Genomic DNA, 13,869 nt, shown 5'->3' on the forward strand with positions numbered 1-13,869 from the left:
GGGGTAAAAATGGGAGTTCATAACCCACTTGAATCAAAGTGTGAAATATGATATATCAAGAAATTTGTAATGTTTTGAACAACCAACAATAAAAAATTAAAAAAAAGAACAGTTTCCCTTAGTTCTTCGAATATATTTATAATGTCTGCTTAGAAGTGTTTGTTTTTAAATCCAACAGTTGAGCTTTCTCATGGGTTATTATTAGGTTATTGACTTCATTTTGCTGTATATGGTGACATTTTCCTGTTTTTTTTTTGTTTGTGTTTTATTTTGCATGCCTCATAATTTTTTCTTGAAAATTTGATTTTTAAAATCATATCTTGGAGGAAATCTGGATACTGATCTTTCCATTTCTAGATATTATTTTAGTTTGCTTGCTTATTTGTTAAGTGACTGACCAGACTGTTTAAGTCTGTCTCCCCCAGTGTATGAATACTATACTGTCTTTTCTCAGAGAAAATAGTTCTGTCAGGAGCACAGTCACATAGTTGACAGGTATTTTAACAGGGCTATTTTAACTATCTGATTTGATCTGTCAGGTTGTATCACTCTCTTAGAATTATAAGCAGCTGTTTGCTTCCACTAATTGCTGGCTATTTGACTTACTGTATTCAACCTTCCCTGAGGCAAAATATTGTTTCATCGTCTCATTCTATTACATATATGAGTCCCTTTGCAGGGGTAATTTTTGAGGCTGGTCTTGGAGGGTTGTTCCAATACAAAGAGAACCTTATTAGCTCTCTCTCTCTAGTTCTCTCTGATAAAATAGTTGACTTGTGGTGTAACATGTTGCTTTTATAAAGCTGGGACTTGAGTAATGCTGGTAGCCTGGAAGGAGATACCAATGCCTTCAACTAGGACTTTTATCTTTGTTACGCTTGTTTAGAGTTGAGTTTCTATCACATGGAGTGGGGAGAAGGAAGGAAGGGAGTAGGTCATGGTTTGGTTGCCAAAAAATTGCTTTATATTACTGAATTTTAATATATTATTTTTTCTTGAGTGAATGTTTTTTTTTTCTTTTTCATTTTATGTGTTCCCTTAAAGCAATTTCCAGAGTTTCTAAATGGTTACTTTGCATAATTTCTATAAGTTATAACTTACAATGAGGAACAGGTCATCAGAGCTCCTTATGCCACCAACAAAAAGTGAAACTCTGTTATGAGATTAAAAACATCACTTTTATAATGTTGTTTCTTCTTATATATTAATATAATGTAAGTCTATTTATTTTGATTTTTTAAAGCTTTTTTTCCAACATTATTTTCTAGTTTTTACAAGGCTGACTATATTTTGTTTAATTTGTCTTTTATAATGCATGTTCCTAATAGTATTATATTATTGTAAATACTATCTGTTAAAATTTTAACTTTAAATAGTTTGTTGTTAATTTGTAGAAATCAATTATTTTTTTAAATTGAGGTTAAATTCATTCAATATAATATACACTATTTTAAGGTGTATTCTTCACTGGAATTTAATGCTTTCACAATGTTGTGTGATTTTTTTTTTACCTATGTCTAGTTCCCTGTTTTTTGTTTTGTTTTGTTTTTTAACAATAAAAGGAAGTCCTACAATCATCAAGTAGTCTCTTTCCATTTCCACCTGCTGCCATTCCCTAGCAATGACTAGCCTGCTTTTAGTCACTATGGATATACCTCTTGAAAATTCTTTATATGTAAAAATCACTGGAGACATGATCTATTGTGTCTGGATCTTTCAGTTAACCTAACATTTTTGAGGTTCATTCATATTGTATCATGTGAAAGAATTTCATTGCTTCTTATGGCTGAATAATAGTCCCTTGTATACACATACCATATTTTCTTCATCCATTTGTCATTTGATGGATATTTTGATTATTTTCGTTTTGTGACCATTATGAACAGAGCTGCTCCATCTTTTGGTTATTGCGAATATCACTGTTATAAATATTTCAATATTTGAATACCTGCTTTCAAATATTTTGGCCATAACTAGAACAGATATGGTGGGTCAAATATTTTTTACTACATATTTGTGCACCCTCCAAAATTTATGTGTTGAAACTCTAAATCTGAGCATGATGGAGAAGGGAATCTTTGGGAAACAATTAAATTATGAGAATGAAGCCCTGTTGATGGGGTTAGTATCCTCATAAGAAGAGCTTGCTTCCCACCTTCTTCTTCCCCTACCCCAACCATAAGAGAACACATTTGGAAAATGACCATCTGCAAAGTAGGAAGAACACCCTCAGCAAGATTTTAGTCATCCTAGTGCTGGCAGTCTTTGTTTGGGGCTTCCTTGGAAACATTCATTGCTGAAGCTACTAAGTCTATGGCTTTGTTTCAGCAGCCCAAAGTGGCTAAGATGTATAGTAATTCTATAAATTTTTAGGAATTGCCAAACTTTTTTTCCACAGCAGCTGGAAAAATTTTATATTAATTTTATATAAAATTATGTAAATTTTACATTAATACTGGCAATGTAGAAGGATTTCAGTTTCTCTACATCTTTGACAAAATTTATTATTTTTTATTTTCCTTTATTACAATCATCCTAGTAGCTGTGAAGTTTTATATCATTGTGGGCTAAATCTGCATTTTTCAAACACTGAGTATTTTATTCATACACTGAGTATTTTTTTTTCACAGAAAAAGTATCTATAAAACTCCTTTGCTCATTCTTTAATAGAGTTATACGGTTTTAATAGACTTTATATTTTATAGATTTGTTCAATTGTAAGTTCCTTGTACATTTTGGATAGTATGTCCTTAGTCATGTTCAATTTTCAGGTTTTTTTTTTTCATTTTCTGTGTCATCATATCTCTTTCTTGATTGTGTCCTTTGATGCTTGAAGTTTATAATTTTCATGAAATTCAATTACTTTTTTCTTTTGTTTCTCATACTTGTACTTTTGGTATCTTATCTAAGAATCCATTGTCAAAATCAGGAAATATGAAGAATTACTCTTATTTTTTTCTATTTTTAACTTAAGCATTACATTTAGATATTTGATCCTCTTTAAGTTATTTTTCTTAAATGTATTGTGAGGTGGAGATCTAAGTTCATTGTTTATCTTTGGCTTTCCAGTTGTTCCAATGCATTTGCTAAAAAGATTATTATTTCCTATTGAGTGGTCTTATCCATATTGTATCTACATTTAATCCATTGAATCACTACTTTTAGAACTATAGATTGGTATTAAATTTTTAAGTAGGAAAATATGAAAATTCAACTTTTAATTTTTTGAACAGATTTTCATCAACTGATATAATCATATATATTTAGTTTATATGATGAATTTCATTGATTACTTTTCTAAAATTAAACCAGCCTGCCTTCCTTGGAATAAGCCATTTTGGTTTTGCTGTATTAATCATTTTATGTATTGCCAGATTCATTTTGCTAAGATGCTGATAAGGATATTTATGTTGGTTATTAGTCTACAATCTTGTTTCATAATTGCCCTCTCCCTACTATTTATGTTAGGGTAATGTTAATCTCATACAAATAGTATAAAAGTGTTCTTACTCATTACTATTTCTTGAGAGAGTTAGTGTTAAACTGGTATTATAACACACCAGGAAAATAATCTCAATCTGGAGGTTTCTTTCTTTGATTGTTTTATCTCTAAATTTTGATTTTTTAATAGAAATGGAACACTTGGGCTATTTTTTTTCTCCAGTGAACTTTGTAGTAATTTGTGTATTTCAAATAGTGTATCATTTTCATCTATGTTGCTGGATTTATCGCTATAAATCATTTACAATATTTAGTAAATTCTAATACCAGTGCAATATCTATTGCTTTTATATCTCTGTCTTTTAATGTTGATTTTTAGGATCCCTTAGGTACAGTTGGATTATTTGTAAGTGTAAATTTAGGTCTCATATTTTCCTGTCACTTTATTTTTTTCTTTTCTGTACTTTCTACTCCTTTTATTTTCTGTGGTAACTTTCCTTTTAGTTTACATTCTTGGTCTGTGTTTCCATGATTTTCCTTCACATCCTTTTTGATTGATTGATTTTTTGTGCTTAGCTTTTAGTGGCTGTTCTAGATTGTATACTATTCAAAGCTTTTCAAAGTCTATCTTCAAATCATATTATACTGCTTTACATGTTGTATAAGACCAATTCACCAGTATTCATTTTTTTCCATCTTGGCTTTTGTGCTATTGCTGTCATATGTCATAATTTCATATTGTTATAAACTCTATAATATATTTTCTTAATTTTTCTAGCACCAAATTGTTTTATAGTAATCTTAAAACATAAGAAAAACATTTCCCTACACATTAACCATTTCCAAAGGGACATTTTGGTGGTTTTGTTTTTTTGTACATATAAATTTTCCTTTGGTGTTTTCCCTTTATATTTCTGGTTGTGTTGGTGCTATATAGATATGTGCTAAAAAAAGTCTGAAAATATCTGTATTTGACCTTTGTTTTTTAGAAATATTTCCTCAGGGTTCAGACTTGATGGTTGATCTTTTCCCTGTTTCTTTCATATTTTATGAATGTCCATTGTCCAATGCTTTACATTGTTTCTAATAAGATGTCTGCTGTAGTTCTTACCATTTTCTTTCTTTTCTTCAGCTACTGTAAAATTTTTCTCTTTATCTCTGGTTTTCAGCAAGTTGATTATAATATGCAACTGAAGCACATCCATGGACTTTGAAAGATATGATTTTCTACAGTCTATTCTGAGTACTTTTTAATTCATCAATTAAAATAGCAGTAATATTCAGCAGCAGTGCTAATTAACTATGCCATACTATTCAGTCTGACTTTTCAATCTCTGAACTTAAGAAAATATATTTTCCTATATTTACCCTCCACCTTTTAATTTCTGTCAAATACTTAACCTTGCTCAAGTTTCATTGTTGATGAACACTACTGACAAGCAGAACGTGTATTTTCTTTCATTATTATTAATGTGCTTTTTGACAGGATCTTACTAAGGTATCCAGGCTGGCCTCAAACTTGCAATCTTCCTGCCTCACTCTCCTGAGTAGTTGAGATTATAGGCATGTGCACCATGTCTGATATTAATGAACTTCATAACTAGATATTCTATCATAACTTTTTTAACAATTTCAAAATTATATGTTTAAATGTTTTTTTCTGTTACATTCATTATTGATATCCATGAAGAACATTAAAAAATTAATCTTTATAGCCCCAACTACATTATATCATTTACACTAAAAAAAGCTTTGTATAAAAACTTAATTAATTAATAATGAACTATTCCTGTAGAATAGCAGAAAAACTCCCTAGCTTACTTCTTGAAGTATAATTATGTGGAAGACCTATAAAAATCATGAAAAAAATAGAGTGTCCTGCGGCCAAAAGTGTTTGGTAAATAATAAATTACATTGTAAGTTTCCTAAATGGCCATACAATTTGTAGTATTTGCCAAACTTTTTGATTACAGGAACATTTTCTCTGGATAATTTCATTGAATTTAGTAAACATGTGAGAAAATATTTAAGATTGTGAACCTCTTATCCATGCTGTTATGAATCTATTTAACATTGGTGGCTTATAGCATGGGAATTCTTCTGCAAGTGTGAAAAATTCAAAATCACTGCCTTAAGATAATTTGAAATATCTTTGAGTGTGATGAAGTAGGACCAAAGTGATGGTGTTTAAATGGGCAATTACTACATAAAATGACATTTCAATATTTAGTTATTTAAAATAACAAATCATTATTATCTTTCACAGTAATTTGGATTAGTTTAGTACAAGTGGTTGGTTATGATGTTTGATCTCTCATATGGTTATGGTCAAATGTTGACTCAGGCTGTAGATGTCTGGTGATACCATTTGTCTGGGGTTCTAAAATGACTGATTTGCATGGTTAGCATAAGTTCTGTTGGCTGTGAGCTTGACTGGGAATGTCAACCAGAATGTCTACAAGTAGCTCACAAAGAGGCTACACATCTCAAAGTGTGGCACCTGAGTTCTGAGGAGGAGCTTTACAAGAGCAAACATTCTAAAATGTCCAAACAGAAAACTGTATGGCTTTTTATGACTTAGTTTTTGAAGTTTCGTAGCATCATTTCCACTGTATTCTCTTGGTCAAATCAAGACAGAGGGCCTGCTCATTCAAAGGGAAAGAAATTAGATTTCACATCACACTAGGAAAAGTAGCAAAGAATTTGCTATCATAACTTTCATTTGGCTACAAATTATGTATAATCACCCTTTGAAAAGTCTCTAAACCTCTTATCCATTATTAATGAAAGTTTGTGATTCCAGGTCCAGGATTTTACTATTATTATTATTGCTATTATTATTATTATTATAGATGACATAATACCTTTATTTTATTTATTTATTTATTTTTATGTGGTGCTAAGGATTAAACCAGTGCCTCACGTGTGCTAGGCAAGCACTCTACCACTGAACCAGAACTCTAGCCCCCCAGGATTTTTAAATATAAATTAGATTTGAGTATGTATAAGATTTCTGGCATGCAGCATTTTCCGTGTGATTTCTCTTGATCTGAGTATCTGTGACCTAAAGAGACAAATCATTTCTCTCTGAACATTGATTAATGGCTATCAATATATTCATTTAATTGGGGGGTTAAGATATGATGTCACTTAGGAGTTACTATATAAGGCAATTTGAATGTTCACTTTTGCACATAACCATTACTTTAATCAATGCTCAGTTTTGCGTCCTGAGTTGTTTTCTATATCATGTGGATTCACCTCTGGGCTTTTTACTGTGCCCTCTAGACAGCTGGCTCTGTTCTCTGAGTCATCTTTTCTTTCTGATAAAAAAAAAAAAAAGAAAAGAAAAAAAGAACTGTATTTGCTGCTGAACACCATTCAGTCTGCCTCCTGGTGAATTGTCTTTCTCTTTTAAAATTCCAAACTGAATTTTTTAAAAAATATTTTTTATTTGTGGATGAACACAATACCTTTATTTATCTTTATGTGGTGCTGAGGATAGAACCCAGTGCCCCACATGTGCTAGGTGAGCGCTTTACCACTGCACCATAACCCCAGCCCTCCAAACTGATTTTGATGTTGCCAATAGATTTTTTTTTTGTGAGACTTCATGGGTTTCTTATGAATTTTATTTCAGTTCATTTCATCAGACAAAAAGTACAGCTAGAGATTTCTTCATGAAAGTCTCCTTTTGAAATTATGTTTGAGAGTGAGGATGCCATCCAATGATATGATTATTAGAAGATTTTTGTCTACTTGAGAGAGTTAACTACTACACCCTTAAATCTTTCTGAATTTTAGCCAAAGGTTTTACCTCTTCACCTTTGAGATTATCTTTACCTTGAGGCCCTTTTATACTTTGAGAGCCTTTGCCATCTGTAAAGGCTAGCAATTAGAAACAGTTTTATTTCTGAGCATAGGAAGTTCTGTATCCTTTATATTTCTTCCAAATTCGGCTTAAAAACTAAGTTCCTTTGTAACTGGAAGCACCCCTCATCCCTTATCATATATGGCTAAAAGAAATCAGTTGGTACAGTCAATATTTTGCCTGAAATCTCCACAGTGAGTCTCTTACTTCATGACACTCATTTTTGGGAGGCTGGACACATGTTCATTAAACTTTCTACGATAACATAGTGAAGTTTATCTTTTCTACGGATCCCAGTAATGGTTTATTTTCTATCCTTCTAAAATCCAAGCCCATCAAATAATATCAACTGGATGAATATCATCTGTTGTCATGTGTTGCCTGATTCCCAAGCCAGTTCCATGTGTTTTATCTTATTTTTATGATGGTTCCTCATTTCTGATAACAAATTCCATGCTGGCTATCTGAATTGTATAAGCACCCAAAACGTATTAGCTTAAAACAATAATTTAATACTACTTGCCACAGTAATATTACTAGTAGGAACAACTGGGGGCAGGAGGGTGATTCTTATGGAGTTTCCTGTCTTTCTGTCAGGTGTTATTGGCTAGAGCTCCAGTCATCTGAAGAAAGGTAGATTGGGCTGATGGCCATGATGGCTTACTCATGTGGCTAGAGGTGAATATAGCTGTGACTGACAAGAGCTCTGCTGGGGCCTCAAAATGTCTCCATCTTCTCATGGCCTCCTATCTGGCTTCAAGGAGGAGGGCCCCAAGAAAAACCACTCCAATAGACCCACATGGAAAACTGAAAGCCTACTTTGATTCCAGCCTTGGAAATGATGTAGCTTCACTGTCACAGAATTATGTTGGCCAATGAGAGTAAATAGAGTTCTTATTTCAAAGGAAGAATAACAAAATTCATATTTCATAGTTACTACATCAGAATCTTGACTCTTAGGTCCATTTTCAGTTTTCCTACATATTAATTCTGTGTCCTGTACAACTTTCCTTATCTGATTATGTTGGGTAACACAAGTGAAACTGCCTCACAAACTGTAATAGGAAAGGTAAAACTACCTTATTCCTGGAATCCCATTATCCCCCTTTTTTGAAAACCAGGTTAACTAACATTTCCCATAACTCAAATTTATTTATTTTTATTCTTTTATGTTTTTTTATTTTTATTCTTTTATGTTTTTTTAATTCTTATTCTTTTGTTTTTATTTTTCTGAGATTTTGAAATTATTCAAAATCATTGAACTCACGATTATTTAATATGTATTAAGAATTGAGTACTGCCATAGGCCCTAAAAATGCAAAATTGAGTGAGATAGAGTCTCTGCCATTGATGAAACAAGATGAAATAAAACATTGACATGAATAAATCCAACCACAGGAGAATCTCACTTCATTCTGTCTGCAGGCATTGGTTGAATTTTTGTCATCCGTTTGGCAACATGCATTTGCTGAGAACCCATGATGGTTACGACAAAGCCTTTAAAAAGACTGATTAACAATGCTAGCATGGTGGTGTGTACCTATAATCCTGGTCACTCCAGAGACTGAGGCAAGAGGGTTGCAAGTTCTAGACCAGTCTTGGCAACTTAGCAAGACCCTCTCTCAAAATAAAAAATAAAAACTCCTGGGGATGTAGATCAGTGGTAAAGCATCATTGGATTCAATTCCCAATACCACAGAGAGGGAGAGAGAGAGAAGAAAGAGAGAAAGATGGTTCAACCAATGGTGGAAGATAAATGTCCAGCCATGCACAGAGACCTTTGATGTAATTCAAGGCAGATGGACTGAGGAAGGAATTTTTGTGAACTTTTCTTCAGCACATTCAATTTCTCCATTGATCTCCCCACTCAGGGAAAAGATTGTCTTTAGGGAAAGTTTGAAATGTCAAAGAGAACTTGCTGGATGAACAGGTACAATGGGTAGAATCTTACATGGAAAAATTCAAGGGGTAACTCAAGCACATGATCTGTTCCCAGATATGTGCTCCACTGAGTGTTGTAACATCAAGCTTTGTATTTCACCCAAAGTGTTAACATTAGTCACTTTTTCCAGTCAGTCAACAATGGTAGAGACATTGTTTGCAAAACGTATCCATAAATAAAATGTACATTCAACAAAACTTTCTATCTCTAACGCATTTGAACATATTTGTTTATCAGATTATTTGTCACACCTTAGAAGGTATGAAAGAGCTTTGTGATAATGAAATTGTATCTAGAACAGTGAATTTTCAATGAAAGACATAAGCATAACACATAAATATATTTATGTATTCACATTAGATAAATATCTAAGATGTGTCTCTGCCAAAAAAAATATTTTATTTCACTGGATGCAGGGATCCATGCCTGTAATCCCCATTACTCTGGAGACCAAGGCAGGAGACTCAATCATCAGTGTGAGGCCAGCTCTGCAACTTTGCAAGACCCTGTCTCAAAATGAAAAATAAAAAGGACTGGGCATGTAACTTAGTGATAAAACACTCCTGGGTTCAATCCCCAGTATTTAAAAAAAAATTCACTTAGGTTTGAGTCTTAGGAGATATGTATTTTGTTTCCCAGATAACTCTGATGCACATCAAGGTTGAAAACCCTCAGCTAGTCATATGGTTTCCTATGGTATAACCTGCTATGGAAGGTATAATTTAGAGATAACACATGTAAGTGGATTAGAAATCACTTCCATTTCTGCATGTTGTCAATGGTCCCATTTGGGTTTTTTACAGTAGCTCTATAGCAGAAATATATCAAAAGTTTTGTTTTCTTCTCATCTCCTGCCGTTCACCAATGGGGCATTTCCTTCTGGATATCTGGAATTGCTGGAGCCTGCTTGCATGCCTTATGTTCTTTCTCCTCTCTCCCTTGGCATGTTTTCCTGCTTCTCAAAATTCCTTTCCTTTTCTTTGTATTACTGACCTTCATTTGTCCTTCAAAATTTCACTCAAAATTTCACCTGTCTCGGGAAGCATTCTCTTATTTGGATCATCTTTTGCTGCTTTCTGTCCCCCTCCCCGCCCCCATGTTAGTTTTCAAAATATCACAAATCTAAGAAAAATAGATAGGCCCAGCATCTCTGAAAGTTTTAAGCAAAGAGTACCTTCTCTCACACCAGTGAAGATAATCTCTCTCACACACATGATCTGTAGCTACTTGGGCCCGAGAGAGCTTTTCGAAGAAAACAATTTTAAAAAGCCAGGGCTGTTCCCCAGAAAAGACAAGTGCTGCATTATACACACAATAAGCAGAGCTATGGCTGCCGATCACAGGCACTTACAACCAGAGAGATGGAACCAATGTGCCAATGTAGGTGAAACATTGTGTTACACAGCCAGCCTGACCATAATGTCTTCTCTTCTAGTAGATCTTTTTTTCTTGTTTGAAAAATTTGTCTTTTCTGTATATAAAGCAGAGCTGCTTAGATGTTCTGAGCAGTTTCTTTGTAATGGAGCCAAGTGAAGGTGGAGGCCTGTCCATGCCCTTGTTGGATGGCTCTTTTAAATCATTATGCTATACACTTTCAAGATCGGGGCTGACTAAATAGCCTCCAGGACTGAAGGCACTTTGTATGTCATGTGTCAGATGTCTGGGAGAGGTAGATGACTGTTTACTTTCGAGTTGCTTTCCCTCTGAGGAAAGTGTTAGTTAACATTATAGCATTCCACGGGAAGGGGTGCCAGACATCCTTTAGGGTAACCTTCCACCCGGGGAACACCATCTTTTTATATGGCTAGTAAATCTGAGACTAGAATCTGGAAGGGTCATGGCATCAGGGCTTTAACAAATCAAGGAAGTGGATTATTCTGGAACAAGTGAAACTGTATACAAAATTATCACCAGCTCAATTTGCTGTCATGTGTGCTGTCAAGGCAGTTAGTACACACTATTGAAAAAAAAATTAAATATCCAAGATAATGTGTGTAATAGAGATGAAGGTAGAAGAATACACAAAACATGTCCCATCACATCAGGACATGTGATGAACTATAATGATCTGGTTATGCATTTTAAGATGATTAAAAGTTTTCCTAGTGTTTACATAACATGAAAGTTCTCAATCTCACTGAAGTTTCTGTTACTAGTTAACAATGAAGAGACTTTTTACTCCTCTCAGGGTGATTTTTAAATAGATAGTCTATACTTAATTGTATTTAATTTACTAGAGTTTTAGATCACTAAATCCAGTAATATGAAAATCATCTACATTTATTCGTTGTATGTGTATAAACCAGATTCTCAATTTACATGCATAATTTAAGTGATTGGCTTTGTGCCTACTAAAATCTCATCATTGACAATTTCCCTATCACAATCAAACATGAAATCAATTTAAATATATCTATTCCAAAATCACATCAGTTTCACCATACAGATAATATTCTCTGCTTATGAAATTCCAGAAGTCATTTGAAGCATTTATAAAATAGTATAAACAGATATAGGTAAGAAAAATATATATACTAAGTATGATTTCTTGTCTTGATTTTTTTCCTCATTATAATATGAACTTTATTCCTGCCCAAGTTCATTGTTTAATGACTGTTTTAATATTTCTATATGGTCCCTTTAAGAGAAAATACCAGACACTGCTTACTACATCTAATAAGTCATTGAGGGCCACGATATCTGCATATAATACCACGTGAGTATTGAAGGGACGAGCAAAAAATGAGAATAGCAAAAGGGAAGTTTTCTATTAGGTTCACCTGTTAAATTCACTCGTTCTCTTTCTTTCCAGGTTTTATTTCATTTGGCCTCAGATGGAAGTGAAAAGCCCAATAAATGACTGGACACCATTGTCACTTAGCAGGCAATGATATACACTGTAGCCTTCTCAACTCAAAACAGTGTCCACAGAAGAGGGCTAGGTCCACGGATCTGGAGCACCATCTACACCCTGCTGTCTCTGCCATCAGAGGCTTCCATTATTGTATTGTCTATATTGTTTCTGTTAGCTCATTCTGACATCTTATTTTTCCTCCTGGTACATAACCTTTTGCTGCAAGAACTGTGCTATATTTATGTTTTTATACCAGTGCCCAATTGATTGTATTAGCAGTGTCTGCTAAAAAAAAATACTATGCATTGAATGGCTTTTTAAGCTCTTGAAGAATATGGTAAAAGAATAAAAGAAAACTTTAAAAGCTTATGTGGAGTAAAGATTTGGGGTATGGAATCAACAGAAACATTTTATAGATAACTGGCATTTTCGGGGGTGTATGTATTAAATAAACTGGGACAAGACATTGCAAATATGTCTAAAATGGCTTTTGTAAACACAGACTCACTGCTATTTTAAAAACAACTGATGAAATGTTAAATTCCCCTGAGACTTATATAGACTCAGTGAGGTGAAGAGAACTGAGTCAGAGAGGTTAGGAAACACTTGGTGGGAGAAAGGGCATTGCTTCTTGGGCAACAAACAGCAGCACAGAGGAGACACGTAGGTATCAGAAGATGTGGGAGAATCAAGATGAGGATGCTTGAACTCTGCCAGCCCCACAAGTACTAGACCCCTCATCAGTAGACCCAGGAAGTAGTTATGCATCACCAGAATGATGTTTATTGTCGTTTAAATTTTTTCTTATTATATTAGTTCTAGTCAAAGATTCTGAAATTTCACTTTTGAAGGAAACCATTATTTGGAAGTATTATCTTAAATAATCACCTCTTTGATATTTTGAAGTTTCGCATTAGCTCCTGGATCCCTACCCCATACCATTGTATAAAGCTTGAGCATATTTATGATGGCAGCACCATGCTCGTGATGGCCCTTCTAGAACCCTTCACTGACTTTTCTTGACTCACGTTACCTAAGTTCTTAATTATCTAAGTATTCCCAAAGTATTCACATTGTTTTCCCTTCTCACACATTTTCTGCTCTGGACCACTCTTCATTCTTGGCTTGAAGGAACTTTCTGTGCACAGTAAAATATAAACTTTCTCTGGGGCTCCAATGAGTCCTCAACTGCCCTTCCTGACACCTGCTCACATTGACAGCCTCAAATCCTTTGCTGTGACAAACATATCCCTATAAAATATAACCGCTTAAGACATTTTTATTCCCCATATGTCCATTCTTTTCTTTCTAGACGTTTGCTATCTATATAGTGACAAGACACCTTAATTCTGGGTATACATACATGGATAGTTGTCAAGAGTTCTGAATCCTGCTTTTGAATATAGGACATGTGTAATTAAAAAAAAAAACATAAATCTCAATTTAAAACATTGTTTCATTTGTTTAAGGGTACTAATACCCTAATGAAGAGAACATAGTGAAAAACAATGATCGTGTTTGACGATAGTCCTGTAAACACACCCTAATTACCTATTTATTCTTAAAAATGGTGACATTATAAGCATCATACATAATTTAGAGTGGAGATGTTCTTTTAGAAAGTTAATATATGTGAAATCTTCCATTCTTGGAAATTAAATGTTATACCTTGGTACTGAGTTTGTATGCCCAATTGAGAAAGATTCTTGTCGTTGTAATTAGTGGTCATTAAAAAGCAATAATATAAATGTGTCATTCATG

The 13,869-nt window shown here is 33.7% G+C and overlaps 1 long non-coding RNA gene across 1 annotated transcript in view; it reads left to right on the top strand.

The window, feature by feature from the left end:
• Positions 1 to 12,475, top strand: part of LOC125616521 — a 55,388-nt gene extending 42,913 nt beyond the window's left edge. Inside the window, exon 3 of the long non-coding RNA XR_007347163.1 lies at positions 12,067 to 12,475. This is a non-coding gene — a long non-coding RNA (uncharacterized LOC125616521). The remainder of the gene's footprint in view (positions 1 to 12,066) is intronic.
• Positions 12,476 to 13,869: the final 1,394 nt, after the last annotated feature.

The sequence above is a fragment of the Marmota marmota genome, unplaced genomic scaffold, assembly GCF_001458135.2.
Source record: "Marmota marmota marmota unplaced genomic scaffold, marMar, whole genome shotgun sequence".
Classification (NCBI taxonomy): Eukaryota; Metazoa; Chordata; class Mammalia; order Rodentia; family Sciuridae; genus Marmota; species Marmota marmota.